The 19,354-nt window shown below is 59.2% G+C and overlaps 1 protein-coding gene across 1 annotated transcript in view; it reads right to left on the reverse strand.

Moving 5' to 3' along the window:
- Positions 1–19,354, reverse strand: part of NTMT2 (N-terminal Xaa-Pro-Lys N-methyltransferase 2) — a 683,026-nt gene that overhangs the window by 587,034 nt on the left and 76,638 nt on the right. The window lies entirely within an intron of this gene.

Raw genomic sequence — 19,354 nt, forward strand, 5'->3', positions numbered from 1 at the left:
TGCAGGGGCAGCCCGGGCACCATTCCAAAGCACTATCTGTAGTTCCTTCAGGAAATACCCATCTAGTTATAGTGCTTTGTAAAAAGCACTATATTGTTATTCCACCGTCGTCAACTTATTCTTATTATTATTATTCTTATTATTAGGCTTTTTTCCGCAATTAATGCGGCCCGAACCGCTGCACGCACAGACTCCAGTGAGGTGTCATTTCGAAGCCAGCGTCCATGAGAGGTGTGCTAAGTATTTTTCGTGTCGATCGGATTTGTAGTTTTGGCGCAATGTGCGATTGAAAATTGTTTTTCCCTCATTGGAAAGCATTGTCAATGCATTTCAATAGGGAAATTTTGCCATAAGCTATAATGGCTGATATCTGAGGCAATTTAAAAAATAACTGCCAACTGCCACCTGGCTGATCAGCTCATTGATATGCGAAGTCAGACCAAGTTACTATGCCAACGCGTACAAACTCTACATGACCCCACCAGGACACAGTTTTGCCAGATAATATCAGCTCTTAAAGTGACCTACCCACCAAATTGTTACCTGAGGTGTCAGCCCACCAAATCGGACCGAGTGACCCCGCCCACCAAATTGGACCCAGAGGGTAAGTGCACCCCCGCCCCGTGTGTGCAAAAGTAAGTGCACCCCTTGTGTATGCAAAACTAAGTTCACCCCCACCCCAAGTGTATAAAAGTAAGTGCACCCCCGCCCTGTGTGTGCAAAAGTAACTGCACCCCCGCCCCCGTGTGTGCAAAAGTAAGTGCACCCCCGCCCCCGTGTGTGAAAAGTAAGTGCGCCCCCGGCCCTGGATGTGCAAAAGTAAGTGCACCCCCGACCCCGTGTGTGAAAAGTAAGTGCGCCCCCGGCCCCGGATGTGCAAAAGTAAGTGCACCCCCGGTCCCAGTTGTGCAAAAGTAAGTGCGCCCCCGCCCCCGTGTGTGCAAAAGTAAGTACGCCCCTGCCCCCGTGTGTGCAAAAGTAAGTGCACCCTGCCCCGTGTGTGAGAAGTAAGTGCGCCCCCGGCCCAGGATGTGCAAAAGTAAGTGCGCCCCCGGCCCCGGGTATGCAAAAGTAAGAGCGCCCCGGCCCCGGGTGTGCAAAAGTGTGCCCCGGGTGTGCAAAAGTAAGTGCGCCCCGGGTGTGCAAAAGTAAGTGTGCCCCGGGTGTGCAAAAGTAAGCGCCCCGACCCCATGTGTGCAAAAGTAAGTGCGCCCCCGGCCCCGGGTGTGCAAAATTAAGTGCGCCCCCAGCCCCGGATGTGCAAAAGTAAGTGCACCCCCGGTCCCAGGTGTGCAAAAGTAAGTGCGCCCCTGCCCCCGTGTGTGCAAAAGTAAGTACACCCCCGCCCCCGTGTGTGCAAAAGTAAGGGCACCCTGCCCCGTGTGTGAGAAGTAAGTGCGCCCCCAGCCCAGGATGTGCAAAAGTAAGTGCGCCCCCGGCCCCGGGTATGCAAAAGTAAGTGCGCCCCGGCCCCGGGTGTGCAAAAGTAAGTGCGCCCCGGGTGTGCAAAAGTAAGAGCGCCCCCGACCCCATGTGTGCAAAAGTAAGTGCGCCCCCGGCCCCGGGTGTGCAAAATTAAGTGCGCCCCCGGCCCCGGGTGTGAAAAGTAAGTGCACCCCCGGTCCCGGGTGTGAAAAGTAAGTGCACCCCCAATTCTGTGGGTGAAAAGTAAGTGCACCACCGCTCCCATGGGTGAAAAGGAAGTGCACCCTCGGTCCCGTGGGTGAAAAGTAAGTGCACCCCCGGTCCCGTGAGTTAAAAGTAAGTGCAACCCCGGTCCCGGGTATGCAAAAGTAAGAGCGCCCCGGCCCCGGGTGTGCAAAAGTGTGCCCCGGGTGTGCAAAAGTAAGTGCGCCCCGGGTGTGCAAAAGTAAGTGTGCCCCGGGTGTGCAAAAGTAAGAGCGCCCCGACCCCATGTGTGCAAAAGTAAGTGCGCCCCCGGCCCCGGGTGTGCAAAATTAAGTGCGCCCCCGGCCCCGGGTGTTCAAAAGTAAGTGCACCCCCGGTCCCAGGTGTGCAAAAGTAAGTGCGCCCCCGCCCCCGTGTGTGCAAAAGTAAGTACACCCCCGCCCCCGTGTGTGCAAAAGTAAGGGCACCCTGCCCCGTGTGTGAGAAGTAAGTGCGCTCCCAGCCCAGGATGTGCAAAAGTAAGTGCGCCCCCGGCCCCGGGTATGCAAAAGTAAGTGCGCCCCGGCCCCGGGTGTGCAAAAGTAAGTGTGCCCCGGGTGTGCAAAAGTAAGTGCGCCCCGGGTGTGCAAAAGTAAGTGCGCCCCGGGTGTGCAAAACTAAGTGCGCCCCGGGTGTGCAAAACTAAGTGGGCCCCGAGTGACCCCACCAGGACACAGTTTTGCCAGATAATATCAGCTCTTAAAGTGACCCGCCCACCAAATCGGCCCCTGAGGGGCCCCGCCCACCAAATCGGCCCCTGAGGGGCCCCGCCCACCAAATCGGACCCAGAGTGACCCCGCCCACCAAATCGGACCCAGAGTGACCCCGCCCACCAAATCGGACCCAGAGTGACCCCGCCCACCAAATCGGACCCAGAGTGACCCCGCCCACCAAATCGGACCCAAAGTGACCCCGCCCACCAAATCGGACCCAGAGTGACCCCGCCCACCAAATTGGACCCAGAGTGACCCCGCCCACCAAATCGGACCCAGAGTGACCCCGCCCACCAAATCAGACCCAGAGTGACCCCGCCCACCAAATCGGACCCAGAGTGACCCCGCCCACCAAATCGGACCCAGAGTGACCCCGCCCACCAAATTGGACCCAGAGTGACCCCGCCCACCAAATCGGACCCAGAGTGACCCCGCCCACCAAATCAGACCCAGAATGACCCCGCCCACCAAATCGGACCCAGAGTGACCCCGCCCACCAAATCGGACCCAGAGTGACCCCGCCCACCAAATTGGACCCAGAGTGACCCCGCCCACCAAATCGGACCCAGAGTCGCCCCGCCCACCAAATTGGCCCCCTGAGCGGCCCCGAACACCAAATCGGACCCAGAGTGACCCGGCCCACCAAATCGGACCCAGAGTGACCCCGCCCAAAAAATCGGACCCAGAGTGACCCCCGCCCACCAAATCGGACCCAGATTGACACCGCCCACCAAATCGGCCCCTGAGGGGCCCCAACCACCAAACGGGCACCTGAGGGGCACTCAAGTGTGAAAGCCTTGCAGGGGCAGCCCGGGCACCATTCCAAAGCACTATCTGTAGTTCCTTCAGGAAATACCCATCTAGTTATAGTGCTTTGTAAAAAGCACTATATTGTTATTCCACCGTAGACAACTTATTATTATTATTATTATTCAGTCCGCAATTAATGCGGCCCGAACCGCTGCACGCACAGACTCCAGTGAGGTGTCATTTCGAAGCCAGCGTTCCTGGCAGGTGTGCTAAGTATTTTTCGTGTCGATCGGATTTGTAGTTTTGGCGCAATTGGCGTTTGAAAATTTTGTCTCAATGCATTTCAATGGGAAATCTTGCCACAAGCTTATAATGGCAGTTATTTTGAAATTGCCTCAGAAATCAGCCCAACTGCCACCTGGCTGATTAGCTCATTGATATGCGAAGTCAGACCCAGTTACTATGCCAACGCCTACGAACTCTACATGACCCCACCAGGACACAGTTTTGCCAGATAATATCAGCTCTTAAAGTGACCAACCCACCAAATTGTTACCTGAGGTGTCCAGCCCACCAAATCGGAGACCGAGTGGCCCCGCCCACCAAATCAGACCCCGAGTGGCCCCGCCCACCAAATCGGAGGCCGAGGGGCCCCGCCCACCAAATCGGAGGCCGAGGGGCCCCGCCCACCAAATTGGAGGCCGAGAGGCCCCGCCCACCAAATCGGAGGCCGAGGGGCCCCGACCTCCAAATCGGAGGCCGAGGGGCCCCGACCTCCAAATCGGACCCAGAGTGACCCCGCCCACCAAATCGGACCCAGAGTGACCCCGCCCACCAAATGTGACTCAGAGTGACCCCGCCCACCAAATGTGACCCAGAGTGACCCCGCCCACCAAATGTGACCCAGAGTGACCCCGCCCACCAAATCGGACCCAGAGTGACCCCGCCCACCAAATCGGACCCAGAATGACCCCGCCCACCAAATCGGACCCAGAGTGACCCCGCCCACCAAATGTGACTCAGAGTGACCCCGCCCACCAAATGTGACCCAGAGTGACCCCGCCCACCAAATGTGACCCCGCCCACCAAATCGGACCCCGAGTGGCCCCGCCCACCAAATCGGACCCAGAGGTGCCCCGCCCACCAAATCGGACCCAGAGTGACCCCGCCAACCAAATCGGACCCAGAGTGACCCCGCCCACCACATGGGACCCAGAGTGACCCCGCCCACCAAATGGGACCCAGAGTGACCCCGCCCACCAAATGGGACCCAGAGTGACCCCGCCCACCAAATGGGACCCAGAGTGACCCCGCCCACCAAATGGGACCCAGAGTGACCCCGCCCACCAAATCGGACCCAGAGTGACCCCGCCCACCAAATCGGACCCAGAGTGACCCCGCCCACCAAATCGGACCCAGAGTGACCCCGCCCACCAAATCGGACCCAGAGTGACCCCGCCCACCAAATCGGACCCAGAGTGACCCCGCCCACCAAATGTGACCCAGAGTGACCCCGCCCACCAAATGTGACCCAGAGTGACCCCGCCCACCAAATGTGACCCAGAGTGACCCCGCCCACCAAATGTGACCCAGAGTGACCCGCCCACCAAATGTGACCCAGAGTGACCCCGCCCACCAAATGTGACCCAGAGTGACCCCGCCCACCAAATGTGACCCAAAGTGACCCCGTCCACCAAATGTGACCCAGAGTGACCCCGCCCACCAAATGTGACCCAGAGTGACCCCGCCCACCAAATGTGACCCAGAGTGACTCCGCCAACCAAATGTGACTCAGAGTGACCCCGCCCACCAAATGTGACTCAGAGTGACCCCGCCCACCAAATGTGACCCAGAGTGACCCCGCCCACCAAATGTGACCCAGAGTGACCCCGCCCACCAAATGTGACCCAGAGTGACCCCGCCCACCAAATGTGACCCAGAGTGACCCCGCCCACCAAATGTGACCCAGAGTGACCCCGCCCACCAAATGTGACCCCGCCCACCAAATGTGACCCCGCCCACCAAATGTGACCCAGAGTGACCCCGCCCACCAAATGTGACCCAGAGTGACCCCGCCCACCAAATGTGACCCAGAGTGGCCCCGCCCACCAAATTAGACCCATAGTGGCCCCGCCCACCAAATCGGACTCCGAGTGGCCCTGCCCACCAAATCAGACTCCGAGTGGCCTCGCCCACCTAATTGGCCACCGAGTGACCCGCCCACCAAATCGGCCCCTGAGGGGCCCCGCCCACCAAATCGGACCCAGAGTGACCCCGCCCACCAAATCGGACCCAGAGTGACCCCGCCCACCAAATCGGACCCAAAGTGACCCCGCCCACCAAATCGGACCCAGAGTGACCCCGCCCACCAAATTGGACCCAGAGTGACCCCGCCCACCAAATCGGACCCAGAGTGACCCCGCCCACCAAATCAGACCCAGAGTGACCCCGCCCACCAAATCGGACCCAGAGTGACCCCGCCCACCAAATCGGACCCAGAGTGACCCCGCCCACCAAATTGGACCCAGAGTGACCCCGCCCACCAAATCGGACCCAGAGTGACCCCGCCCACCAAATCAGACCCAGAATGACCCCGCCCACCAAATCGGACCCAGAGTGACCCCGCCCACCAAATCGGACCCAGAGTGACCCCGCCCACCAAATCGGACCCAGAGTGACCCCGCCCACCAAATCGGACCCAGAGTCGCCCCGCCCACCAAATTGGCCCCCTGAGCGGCCCCGAACACCAAATCGGACCCAGAGTGACCCGGCCCACCAAATCGGACCCAGAGTGACCCCGCCCAAAAAATCGGACCCAGAGTGACCCCCGCCCACCAAATCGGACCCAGATTGACACCGCCCACCAAATCGGCCCCTGAGGGGCCCCAACCACCAAACGGGCACCTGAGGGGCACTCAAGTGTGAAAGCCTTGCAGGGGCAGCCCGGGCACCATTCCAAAGCACTATCTGTAGTTCCTTCAGGAAATACCCATCTAGTTATAGTGCTTTTGTAAAAAGCACTATATTGTTATTCCACCGTAGACAACTTCTTATTATAGTGCTTTTGTAAAAAGCACTATATTGTTATTCCCCCGTAGACAACTTATTATTATTATTATTATTATTATTCAGTCCGCGATTAATGCGGCCCGAACCGCTGCACGCACAGACTCCAGTGAGGTGTCATTTCGAAGCCAGCGTTCCCAAGAGGTGTGCTAAGTATTTTTCGTGTCGATCGGATTTGTAGTTTTGGCGCAATTTGCGTTTTTCCCCTGATTGGAATGCAATTTCTCTATGGGTAAATTTTCCTATAAGCTTATAATGGGCTGATTTCTGAGGCAATTTCAAACTAACTGCCAACTGCCACCTGGCTGATTAGCTCACTGCTATGTGCAGTCAGACCCAGTTACTATGCCAACGAGTACGAACTCTACATGACCTCACTAGGACACAGTTTTGCCAGATAATATCAGCTCTTAAAGTGACCCGCACACCAAATCTGACCCTGAGGTGCCCAGTGCACCCCCGGTCCCGTGTGTGAAAAGTAAGTGCACCCCCGTTCCTGGTGTGAAAAGTAAGTGCACCCCGGTCCCATGTGTGTGAAAAGTAAGTGCACCCCAGGTCCCTTGTGTGAAAAGTAAGTGCACCCCGGTCCCATGTGTGTGAAAAGTAAGTGCACCCCGATCCCGTTTGTGAAAAGTAAGTGCACCCCCAGTCCCGTGGGTGAAAATTAAGTGCACCCCGGTCCCGTGTGTGAAAAGTAAGTGCACCCCCGGTCCTGAGTGTGAAAAGTAAGCGCACCCCAGGTCCCGTAAGTGAAAAGTAAGTGCACCCTCGGTCCTGTGGGTGAAAAGTAAGTGCACCCCGGTCCCGTGTGTGAAAAGTAAGTGCATCCCTGGTCCCGTGTGTGAAAAATAAGTGCACCCTCGGTCCCGTGGGTGAAAAGTAAGTGCACCCCGGTCCCGTGTGTGACAAGTAAGTGCATCCCTGGTCCCGGGTGTGAAAAGTAAGTGCACCCCCGGTCCCGTGGTTGAAAAGTAAGTGCACCCCCGGTCCCGTGGGTGAAAAGTAAGTGCACCCCCGGTCCCGTGAGTGAAAAGTAAGTGCACCCCTGGTCCCGTGTGTGAAAAGTAAGTGCACCCCCGTTCCTGGTGTGAAAAGTAAGTGCACCCCCGGTCCCTTGTGTGAAAAGTAAGTGCACCCCGGTCCCATGTGTGTGAAAAGTAAGTGCACCCCGATCCCGTTTGTGAAAAGTAAGTGCACCCCCGGTCCCGTGGGTGAAAATTAAGTGCACCCCCAGTCCCGTGGGTGAAAATTAAGTGCACCCCAGTCCCGTGTGTGAAAAGTAAGTGCACCCCCGGTCCTGAGTGTGAAAAGTAAGCGCACCCCAGGTCCCGTAAGTGAAAAGTAAGTGCACCCTCGGTCCCGTGGGTGAAAAGTAAGTGCACCCCGGTCCCAAGTGTGAAAAGTAAGTGCACCCCTGGTCCCGTGGGTGAAAAGTAAGTGCACCCAGGTCCCGTGTGTGAAAAAGTAAGTGTGCCCCCGCCCCCCAAATCGGACCCTGAGTGACCCCGCCCCCAAATCGGACCCCGAGTGACCCGGACCCCCGAATCGGACCCCGAGTGGCCCCGCCCCCCAAATTGGACCCAGAGTGACCCCGCCCACCAAATCTGACCCAGAGTGACCCCGCCCACCAAATCGGACCCAGAGTGACCCCGCCCACCAAATCGGACCCACAGTGACCCCGCCCACCAAATCGGACCCAGAGTGACCCCGCCCACCAAATCGGACCCAGAGTGACCCCGCCCACCAAATCGGACCCAGAGGTGCCCCGCCCACCAAATCGGACCCAGAGGTGCCCCGCCCACCAAATCGGACCCAGAGGTGCCCCGCCCACCAAATCGGACCCAGAGGTGCCCCGCCCACCAAATCGGACCCAGAGTGACCCCGCCCACCAAATCGGACCCAGAGTGACCCCGCCCACCAAATCGGACCCAGAGTGACCCCGCCCACCAAATCGCACCCAGAGTGACCCCGCCCACCAAATCGGACCCAGAGTGACCCCGCCCACCAAATCGGACCCAGAGTGACCCCGCCCACCAAATCGGACCCAGAGTGACCCCGCCCACCGAATCGGACCCAGAGTGACCCCGCCCACCGAATCGGACCCAGAGGTGCCCCGCCCACCGAATCGGACCCAGAGGTGCCCCGCCCACCGAATCGGACCCAGAGGTGCCCCGCCCACCGAATCGGACCCAGAGGTGCCCCGCCCACCAAATCGGACCCAGATGTGCCCCGCCCACCAAATCGGACCCAGAGGTGCCCCGCCCACCAAATCGGACCCGGAGGGGCCCCGCCCACCAAATCGGACCCGGAGGGGCCCCGCCCACCAAATCGGACCCGGAGGGGCCCCGCCCACCAAATCGGACCCAGAGTGACCCCGCCCACCAAATCGGACCCAGAGTGACCCCGCCCACCAAATCGGACCCAGAGTGAACCCGCCCACCAAATCGGACCCAGAGTGACCCCGCCCACCAAATCGGACCCAGAGTGACCCCGCCCACCAAATCGGACCCAGAGTGACCCCGCCCACCAAATCGGACCCAGAGTGACCCCGCCCACCAAATCCGACCCAGAGTGACCCCGCCCACCAAATCGGACTCAGTGTGACCCCGCCCACCAAATCGGACCCAGAGTGACCCCGCCCACCAAATCGGACCCTGAGTGACCCCGCCCACCAAATCGGACCCTGTGGGGCCCCATCCACCAAATCGGACCCTGAGGGACCCCGCCCACCAAGTCGGACCCAGAGTGACCCCGCCCACCAAATCGGACCCAGAGTGACCCCGCCCACCAAATCGGACCCTGTGGGGCCCCGTCCACCAAATCGGACTCTGAGGGACCCCTTCTACCAAATCGGACCCAGAGTGACCCCGCCCACCAAATCGGACCCAGAGTGACCCCGCCCATCAAATCGGACCCAGAGTGACCCCGCCCACCAAATCAGACCCTGTGGGGCCCCGTCCACCAAATCGGACCCTGAGGGACCCCTTCTACCAAATCGGACCCAGAGTGACCCCGCCCACCAAATCGGACCCAGAGTGACCCCGCCCACCAAATCGGACCCAGAGTGACCCCGCCCACCAAATCGGACCCAGAGTGACCCCGCCCACCAAATCGGACCCTGAGTGACCCCGCCCACCAAATCGGACCCTGTGGGGCCCCGTCCACCAAATCGGACCCTGAGGGACCCCTTCTACCAAATCGGACCCTGAGGGACCCCGTCCACCAAATCGGACCCTGAGGGACCCCCTCCACCAAATCGGACCCTGAGGGGCACCGTCCACCAAATCGGACCCTGAGGGGCCCCGCCCACCAAATTGGACCCTGAGGGGCCCCGCCCACCAAATCAGCACCTGAAGGGCACCCAAGTGTGAAAGTCTTGCAGGGGTAGCCCGGGCACCATTCCAAAGCACTATCTGTAGTTCCTTCAGGAAATACACATCTAGTTCTTCTTCTTATTATAGTGCTTTTGTAAAAAGCACTATATTGTTATTCCCCCGTAGACAACTTATTATTATTATTATTATTATTATTCAGTCCGCGATTAATGCGGCCCAAACCGCTGCACGCACAGACTCCAGTGAGGTGTCATTTCGAAGCCAGCGTCCCCAAGAGGTGTGCTAAGTATTTTTCGTGTCGATCGGATTTGTAGCTTTGGCGCAATTTGCGTTTTTCCCCTGATTGGAATGCAATTTCTCTATGGGTAAATTTTCCTATAAGCTTATAATGGGCTGATTTCTGAGGCAATTTCAAACTAACTGCCAACTGCCACCTGGCTGATTAGCTCAGTGCTGTGTGCAGTCACACCCAGTTACTATGGCAACGCCTACGAACTCTACATGACCCCACCAGGACACAGTTTTGCCAGATAATATCAGCTCTTAAAGTGACCAACCCACCAAATTGTTAAATTGTTACCTGAGGTGTCCAGCCCACCAAATAGGAGGCAGAGGGGCCCCGACCACCAAATCGGAGGCCGAGGGGCCCCGACCACCAAATCGGACCCTGAGGGGCCCCGACCACCAAATCGGACCCTGAGGGGCCCCGACCACCAAATCGGACCCTGAGGGGCCCCGACCACCAAATCGGACCCTGAGGGGCCCCGACCACCAAATCGGACCCTGAGGGGCCCCGACCACCAAATCGGACCCTGAGGGGCCACGACCACCAAATCGGACCCTGAGGGGCCCCGACCACCAAATGTGACCCAGAGTGACCCCGCCCACCAAATGTGACCCAGAGTGACCCCGCCCACCAAATCGGACCCAGAGTGACCCCGCCCACCAAATCGGACCCAGAGTGACCCCGCCCGCCAAATCGGACCCAGAGTGACCCCGCCCGCCAAATCGGACCCAGAGTGACCCCGCCCGCCAAATCGGACCCAGAGTGACCCCGCCCGCCAAATCGGACCCAGAGTGACCCCGCCCGCCAAATCCGACCCAGAGTGACCCCGCCCACCAAATCGGACCCAGAGTGACCCCGCCCACCAAATGGGACCCAGAGTGACCCCGCCCACCAAATGGGACCCAGAGTGACCCCGCCCACCAAATGGGACCCAGAGTGACCCCGCCCACCAAATGTGACCCAGAGTGACCCCGCCCACCAAATGTGACCCAGAGTGACCCCGCCCACCAAATGTGACCCAGAGTGACCCCGCCCACCAAATGTGACCCAGAGTGACCCCGCCCACCAAATGTGACCCAGAGTGACCCCGCCCACCAAATCGGACCCAGAGTGACCCCGCCCACCAAATCCGACCCAGAGTGACCCCGCCCACCAAATCCGACCCAGAGTGACCCCGCCCACCAAATCGGACCCAGAGTGACCCCGCCCACCAAATGGGACCCAGAGTGACCCCGCCCACCAAATGGGACCCAGAGTGACCCCGCCCACCAAATGGGACCCAGAGTGACCCCGCCCACCAAATGGGACCCAGAGTGACCCCGCCCACCAAATGTGACCCAGAGTGACCCCGCCCACCAAATGTGACCCAGAGTGACCCCGCCCACCAAATGTGACCCAGAGTGACCCCGCCCACCAAATGTGACCCAGAGTGACCCCGCCCACCAAATGTGACCCAGAGTGACCCCGCCCACCAAATGTGACCCAGAGTGACCCCGCCCACCAAATGTGACCCAGAGTGACCCCGCCCACCAAATGTGACCCAGAGTGACCCCGCCCACCAAATGTGACCCAGAGTGACCCCGCCCACCAAATGTGACCCCGCCCACCAAATGTGACCCCGCCCACCAAATGTGACCCCGCCCACCAAATGTGACCCCCGCCCACCAAATGTGACCCCGCCCACCAAATGTGACCCAGAGTGACCCCGCCCACCAAATGTGACCCAGAGTGACCCCGCCCACCAAATGTGACCCAGAGTGACCCCGCCCACCAAATGTGACCCAGAGTGACCCCGCCCACCAAATGTGACCCAGAGTGACCCCGCCCACCAAATGTGACCCAGAGTGACCCCGCCCACCAAATGTGACCCAGAGTGACTCCGCCCACCAAATGTGACCCAGAGTGACCCCGCCCACCAAATGTGACCCAGAGTGACCCCGCCCACCAAAGGTGACCCAGAGTGACCCCGCCCACCAAATGTGACCCAAAATGACCCCGCCCACCAAATGTGACCCAGAGTGACCCCGCCCACCAAATGTGACCCAGAGTGACCCCGCCCACCAAATGTGACCCCGCCCACCAAATGTGACCCCACCCACCAAATGTGACCCCGAGTGGCCCCGCCCACTAAATCGGACCGCGAGTGGCCCCGCCCACCAAATCAGACCCAGAGGTGCCCCGCCCACCAAATCGGACCCAGAGTGACCCCGCCCACCAAATCGGACCCAGAGTGACCCCGCCCACCAAATCGGACCCAGAGTGACCCCGCCCACCAAATGTGACCCAGAGTGACCCCGCCCACCAAATGTGACCCAGAGTGACCCCGCCCACCAAATGTGACCCAGAGTGACCCCGCCCACCAAATGTGACCCAGAGTGACCCCGCCCACCAAATGTGACCCAGAGTGACCCCGCCCACCAAATGTGACCCAGAGTGACCCCGCCCACCAAATGTGACCCAGAGTGACCCCGCCCACCAAAGGTGACCCAGAGTGACCCCGCCCACCAAATGTGACCCAAAATGACCCCGCCCACCAAATGTGACCCCGCCCACCAAATGTGACCCCGCCCACCAAATGTGACCCCCGAGTGGCCCCGCCCACTAAATCGGACCGCGAGTGGCCCCGCCCACCAAATCGGACCCAGAGGTGCCCCGCCCACCAAATCGGACCCAGAGTGACCCCGCCCACCAAATCGGACCCAGAGTGACCCCGCCCACCAAATCGGACCCAGAGTGACCCCGCCCACCAAATGTGACCCAGAGTGACCCCGCCCACCAAATGTGACTCAGAGTGACCCCGCCCACCAAATGTGACCCAGAGTGACCCCGCCCACCAAATGTGACCCAGAGTGACCCCGCCCACCAAAAGTGACCCAGAGTGACCCCGCCCACCAAATGTGACCCAGAGTGACCCCGCCCACCAAATGTGACCCAGAGTGACCCCGCCCACCAAATGTGACCCAGAGTGACCCCGCCCACCAAATCGGACCCAGAGTGACTCCGCCCACCAAATGTGACTCAGAGTGACCCCGCCCACCAAATGTGACTCAGAGTGACCCCGCCCACCAAATGTGACTCAGAGTGACCCCGCCCACCAAATGTGACCCAGAGTGACCCCGCCCACCAAATGTGACCCAGAGTGACCCCGCCCACCAAATGTGACCCAGAGTGACCCCGCCCACCAAATGTGACCCAGAGTGACCCCGCCCACCAAATGTGACCCAGAGTGACCCCGCCCACCAAATGTGACCCAGAGGTGCCCCGCCCACCAAATGTGACCCAGAGGTGCCGCGCCCACCAAATCTGACCCAGAGGTGCCCCGCCCACCAAATCTGACCGAGGTGCCCCGCCCACCAAATCTGACCCAGAGGTGCTCTGCCCACCAAATCTGACCCAGAGTGGCCCCGCCCATCAAATCTGACCCAGAGTGGCCCCGCCCACCAAATCGGACCCAGAGTGGTCCCGTCTACCAAATCGGACACAGAGTGGCCCCGCCCACCAAATCATCCCCTGAGGGGCCCCGCCCACCAAACCAGCGCCTGAAGGGCACCCAAGTGTGAAAGTCTTGCAGGGGCAGCCCGGGCACCATTACAAAGCACTATCTGTAGTTCCTTCAGGAAATACCCATCTAGTTCTTCTTCTTATTCTTATTATTATTAGGCTTTTTTCCGCAATTAATGCGGCCCGAACCGCTGCACGCACAGACTCCAGTGAGGTGTCATTTCGAAGCCAGCGTCCATGAGAGGTGTGCTAAGTATTTTTCGTGTCGATCAAATTTGTAGTTTTGGCGCAATGTGCGTTTAAAAATTGATTCCCCCTCATTGGAAAGCATTGCCGCTATGCATTTCAATAGAGAAATTTTGACATAAGGTATAATGGCTGATTTCTGAGGCAATTTAAAAAATAACTGCCAACTGCCACCTGGCTGATCAGCTCATTGATATGCGAAGCCAGACCCAGTTACTATGACAACGCCTACGAACTCTACATGACCCCACCAGGACACAGTTTTGCCAGATAATATCAGCTCTTAAAGTGACCAACCCACCAAATTGGCACCTGAGGTGCGCAGCCCACCAAATCGGACTCGAGTGGCCCCGCCCACCAAATTGGACCCCGAGTGGCCCCGCCCACTAAATCGGACCCAGAGTGACCCCGCCCACCAAATCGGACCCAGAGTGACCCCGCCCACCAAATGTGACCCAGAGTGACCCCGCCCACCAAATGTGACCCAGAGTGACCCCGCCCACCAAATGTGACCCAGAGTGACCCCGCCCACCAAATGTGACCCAGAGTGACCCCGCCCACCAAATGTGACCCAGAGTGACCCCGCCCACCAAATGTGACCCAGAGTGACCCCGCCCACCAAATGTGACCCAGAGTGACCCCGCCCACCAAATGTGACCCAGAGTGACCCCGCCCACCAAATGTGACCCAGAGTGACCCCGCCCACCAAATGTGACCCAGAGTGACCCCGCCCACCAAATGTGACCGAGTGACCCCGCCCACCAAATGTGACCGAGTGACCCCGCCCACCAAATGTGACCCAGAGTGACCCCGCCCACCAAATGTGACCCAGAGTGACCCCGCCCACCAAATGTGACCCAGAGTGACCCCGCCCACCAAATGTGACCCAGAGTGACCCCGCCCACCAAATGTGACCCAGACTGACCCCGCCCACCAAATGTGACCCAGACTGACCCCGCCCACCAAATGTGACCCAGAGTGACCCCGGCCACCAAATCGTACCCAGAGTGACCCCGGCCACCAAATCGTACCCAGAGTGACCCCGGCCACCAAATCGTACCCAGAGTGACCCCGCCCACCAAATGTGACCCAGAGTGACCCCGCCCACCAAATGTGACCCAGAGTGACCCCGCCCACCAAATGTGACCCAGAGTGACCCCGCCCACCAAATGTGACCCAGAGTGACCCCGCCCACCAAATGTGACCCAGAGTGACCCCGCCCACCAAATGTGACCCAGAGTGACCCCGGCCACCAAATCAGACCCAGAGTGACCCCGGCCACCAAATCGTACCCAGAGTGACCCCGGCCACCAAATCGGACCCAGAGTGTTCCCGCCCTCCAAATGTGACCCAGAGAGACCCCGCCCACCAAATGTGACCCAAAGTGACCTCGCCCACCAAATGTGACCCAGAGTGACCCCGCCCACCAAATGTGACCGAGTGACCCCGCCCACCAAATGTGACCGAGTGACCCCGCCCACCAAATGTGACCCAGAGTGACCCCGCCCACCAAATGTGACCCAGAGTGACCCCGCCCACCAAATGTGACCCAGAGTGACCCCGCCCACCAAATGTGACCCAGAGTGACCCCGCCCACCAAATGTGACCCAGAGTGACCCCGCCCACCAAATGTGACCCAGAGTGACCCCGCCCACCAAATGTGACCCAGAGTGACCCCGCCCACCAAATGTGACCCAGAGTGACCCCGCCCACCAAATGGGACCCAGAGTGACCCCGCCCACCAAATGGGACCCAGAGTGACCCCGCCCACCAAATGGGACCCAGAGTGACCCCGCCCACCAAATGGGACCCAGAGTGACCCCGCCCACCAAATGGGACCCAGAGTGACCCCGCCCACCAAATGGGACCCAGAGTGACCCCGCCCACCAAATGGGACCCAGAGTGACCCCGCCCACCAAATGGGACCCAGAGTGACCCCGCCCACCAAATGGGACCCAGAGTGACCCCGCCCACCAAATGGGACCCAGAGTGACCCCGCCCACCAAATGGGACCCAGAGTGACCCCGCCCACCAAATGGGACCCAGAGTGACCCCGCCCACCAAATGGGACCCAGAGTGACCCCGCCCACCAAATGGGACCCAGAGTGACCCCGCTCACCAGATCGGACCCAGAGTGACCCCGCTCACCAGATCGGACCCAGAGTGACCCCGCCCACCAGATCGGACCCTGAGGGACCCCGCCCACCAGATCGGACCCTGAGGGACCCCGCCCACCAAATCGGACCCAGAGTGACCCCGCCCACCAAATCGAACCCAGAGTGACCCCGCCCACCAAATCGACCCAGAGTGACCCCGCCCACCAAATCGGACCCAGAGTGGCCCCGCCCACCAAATCGGACCCAGAGTGGCCCGCCTACCAAATCAGCACCTGAGGGACACCCAAGTGTGAAAGTCTTGCAGGGGCAGCCCGGGCACCATTCCAAAGCACTATCTGTAGTTCCTTCAGGAAATACCCATCTAGTTCTTATTATTATTAGGCTTTTTTCCGCAATTAATGCGGCCCGAACCGCTGCACGCACAGACTCCAGTGAGGTGTCATTTCGAAGCCAGCGTCCATGAGAGGTGTGCTAAGTATTTTTCGTGTCGATCAAATTTGTAGTTTTGGCGCAATGTGCGTTTAAAAATTGATTCCCCCTCATTGGAAAGCATTGCCGCTATGCATTTCAATAGAGAAATTTTGACATAAGGTATAATGGCTGATATCTGAGGCAATTTAAAAAATAACTGCCAACTGCCACCTGGCTGATCAGCTCATTGATATGCGAAGTCAGATCCAGTTACTATGACAACGCCTACGAACTCTACATGACCCCACCAGGACACAGTTTTGCCAGATAATATCAGCTCTTAAAGTGACCCGCACACCAAATTGGCACCTGAGGTGCGCAGCCCACCAAATCGGACTCGAGTGGCCCCGCCCACCAAATCGGACCCCGAGTGGCCCCGCCCACTAAATCGGACCCAGAGTGACCCCGCCCACCAAATCGGACCCAGAGTGACCCCGCCCACCAAATGGGACCCAGAGTGACCCCGCCCACCAAATGTGACCCAGAGTGACCCCGCCCACCAAATGTGACCCAGAGTGACCCCGCCCACCAAATGTGACCCAGAGTGACCCCGCCCACCAAATGTGACCCAGAGTGACCCCGCCCACCAAATGTGACCCAGAGTGACCCCGCCCACCAAATGTGACCCAGAGTGACCCCGCCCACCAAATGTGACCCAGAGTGACCCCGCCCACCAAATGTGACCCAGAGTGACCCCGCCCACCAAATGTGACCCAGAGTGACCCCGCCCACCAAATGTGACCCAGAGTGACCCCGCCCACCAAATGTGACCGAGTGACCCCGCCCACCAAATGTGACCCAGAGTGACCCCGCCCACCAAATGTGACCCAGAGTGACCCCGCCCACCAAATGTGACCCAGAGTGACCCCGCCCACCAAATGTGACCCAGACTGACCCCGCCCACCAAATGTGACCCAGACTGACCCCGCCCACCAAATGTGACCCAGACTGACCCCGCCCACCAAATGTGACCCAGAGTGACCCCGGCCACCAAATCAGACCCAGAGTGACCCCGGCCACCAAATCGTACCCAGAGTGACCCCGGCCACCAAATCGTACCCAGAGTGACCCCGGCCACCAAATCGTACCCAGAGTGACCCCGCCCACCAAATGTGACCCAGAGTGCCCCGCCCACCAAATGTGACCCAGAGTGACCCCGCCCACCAAATGTGACCCAGAGTGACCCCGCCCACCAAATGTGACCCAGAGTGACCCCGCCCACCAAATGTGACCCAGAGTGACCCCGCCCACCAAATGTGACCCAGAGTGACCCCGGCCACCAAATCGGACCCAGAGTGACCCCGGCCACCAAATCGTACCCAGAGTGACCCCGGCCACCAAATCGGACCCAGAGTGTTCCCGCCCTCCAAATGTGACCCAGAGGGACCCCGCCCACCAAATGTGACCCAGAGTGACCTCGCCCACCAAATGTGACCCAGAGTGACCTCGCCCACCAAATGTGACCCAGAGTGACCCCGCCCACCAAATGTGACCCAGAGTGACCCCGCCCACCAAATGTGACCCAGAGTGACCCCGCCCACCAAATGTGACCCAGAGTGACCCCGCCCACCAAATGTGACCCAGAGTGACCCCGCCCACCAAATGTGACCCAGAGTGACCCCGCCCACCAAATGTGACCCAGAGTGACCCCGCCCACCAAATGTGACCCAGAGTGACCCCGCCCACCAAATGTGACCCAGAGTGACCCCGCCCACCAAATGTGACCCAGAGTGACCCCGCCCACCAAATGTGACCCAGAGTGACCCCGCCCACCAAATGTGACCCAGAGTGACCCCGCCCACCAAATGTGACCCAGAGTGACCCCGCCCACCAAATGTGACCCAGAGTGACCCCGCCCACCAAATGTGACCCAGAGTGACCCCGCCCACCAAATGTGACCCAGAGTGACCCCGCCCACCAAATGTGACCCAGAGTGACCCCGCCCACCAAATCGGACCCTGAGGGGCCCCGCCCACCAAATCGGACCCTGAGGGGCCCCGACAACCAAATCGGACCCTGAGGGGCCCCACTTACCAAATCCGCGCCTGAAGGGCACCCAAGTGTGAAAGTCTTGCAGGGACAGCACGGGCACCATTCCAAAGCACTATCTGTAGTTCCTTCAGGAAATACCCATCTAGTTATAGTGCTTTTGTAAAAAGCACTATATTGTTATTCCCCCGTAGACAACTTCTTATTCTTCTTCTTATTCTTATTATTATTAGGCTTTTTTCCGCAATTAATGCGGCCCGAACCGCTGCACGCACAGACTCCAGTGAGGTGTCATTTCGAAGCCAGCGTCCATGAGAGGTGTGCTAAGTATTTTTCGTGTCGATCGGATGTGTAGTTTTGGCGCAATTAACGTTTGAAAATTGTTTTTCTCTCATTGGAATGCATTGCCAATGCATTTCAATAGGGAAATTTAGCCATAAGGTATAATGGCTGATTACTGAGGCAATTTAAAAAATAACTGCCAACTGCCACCTGGCTGATCAGCTCATTGATATGCGAAGCCAGACCCAGTTACTTTGACAACGCCTACGAACTCTACATGACCCCACCAGGACACAGTTTTGCCAGATAATATCAGCTCTTAAAGTGACCCGCACACCAAATCTGACCCTGAGGTGCCCAGTGCACCCCCGATCCCGTCTGTGAAAAGTAATTGCACCCCCGGTCCCGTGGGTGAAAAGTAAGTGCACCCCCGGTCCCGTGGGTGAAAAGTAAGTGCACCCCCGTTCCCGTGAGAGAAAAGTAAGTGCACCCCCGTTCCCGTGTGTGAAAAGTAAGTGCACCCCCGATCCCGGGTGTGAAAAGTAAGTGCACCCCAGGTCCCGTGGGTGAAAAGTAAGTGCACCCCCAGTCCCATGGGTGAAAAGTAAGTGCACCCCCGCTCCCGTGGGTGAAAAGTATTGCACCCCGATCCCGTGTGTGAAAAGTAAGTGCACCCCCGGACTCGTGGGTGAAAAGTAAGTGCACCCCCGTACCCGTGGGTGAAAAGTAAGTGCACCCCCGATCCCGTGGGTGAAAAGTAAGTGCACCCCCGGTCCCGTGGGTGAAAAGTAAGTGCACCCCCGGTCCCGTGGGTGAAAAGTAAGTGCACACCCGGTCCCGTGGGTGAAAAGTAAGTGCACCCCCGGTCCCGTGGGTGAAAAGTAAGTGCACCCCCGGTCCTGTGGGTGAAAAGTAAGTGCACCCCCGGTC

This window comes from Ranitomeya imitator, chromosome 8, assembly GCF_032444005.1.
Source record: "Ranitomeya imitator isolate aRanImi1 chromosome 8, aRanImi1.pri, whole genome shotgun sequence".
NCBI classification, from domain to species: Eukaryota; Metazoa; Chordata; class Amphibia; order Anura; family Dendrobatidae; genus Ranitomeya; species Ranitomeya imitator.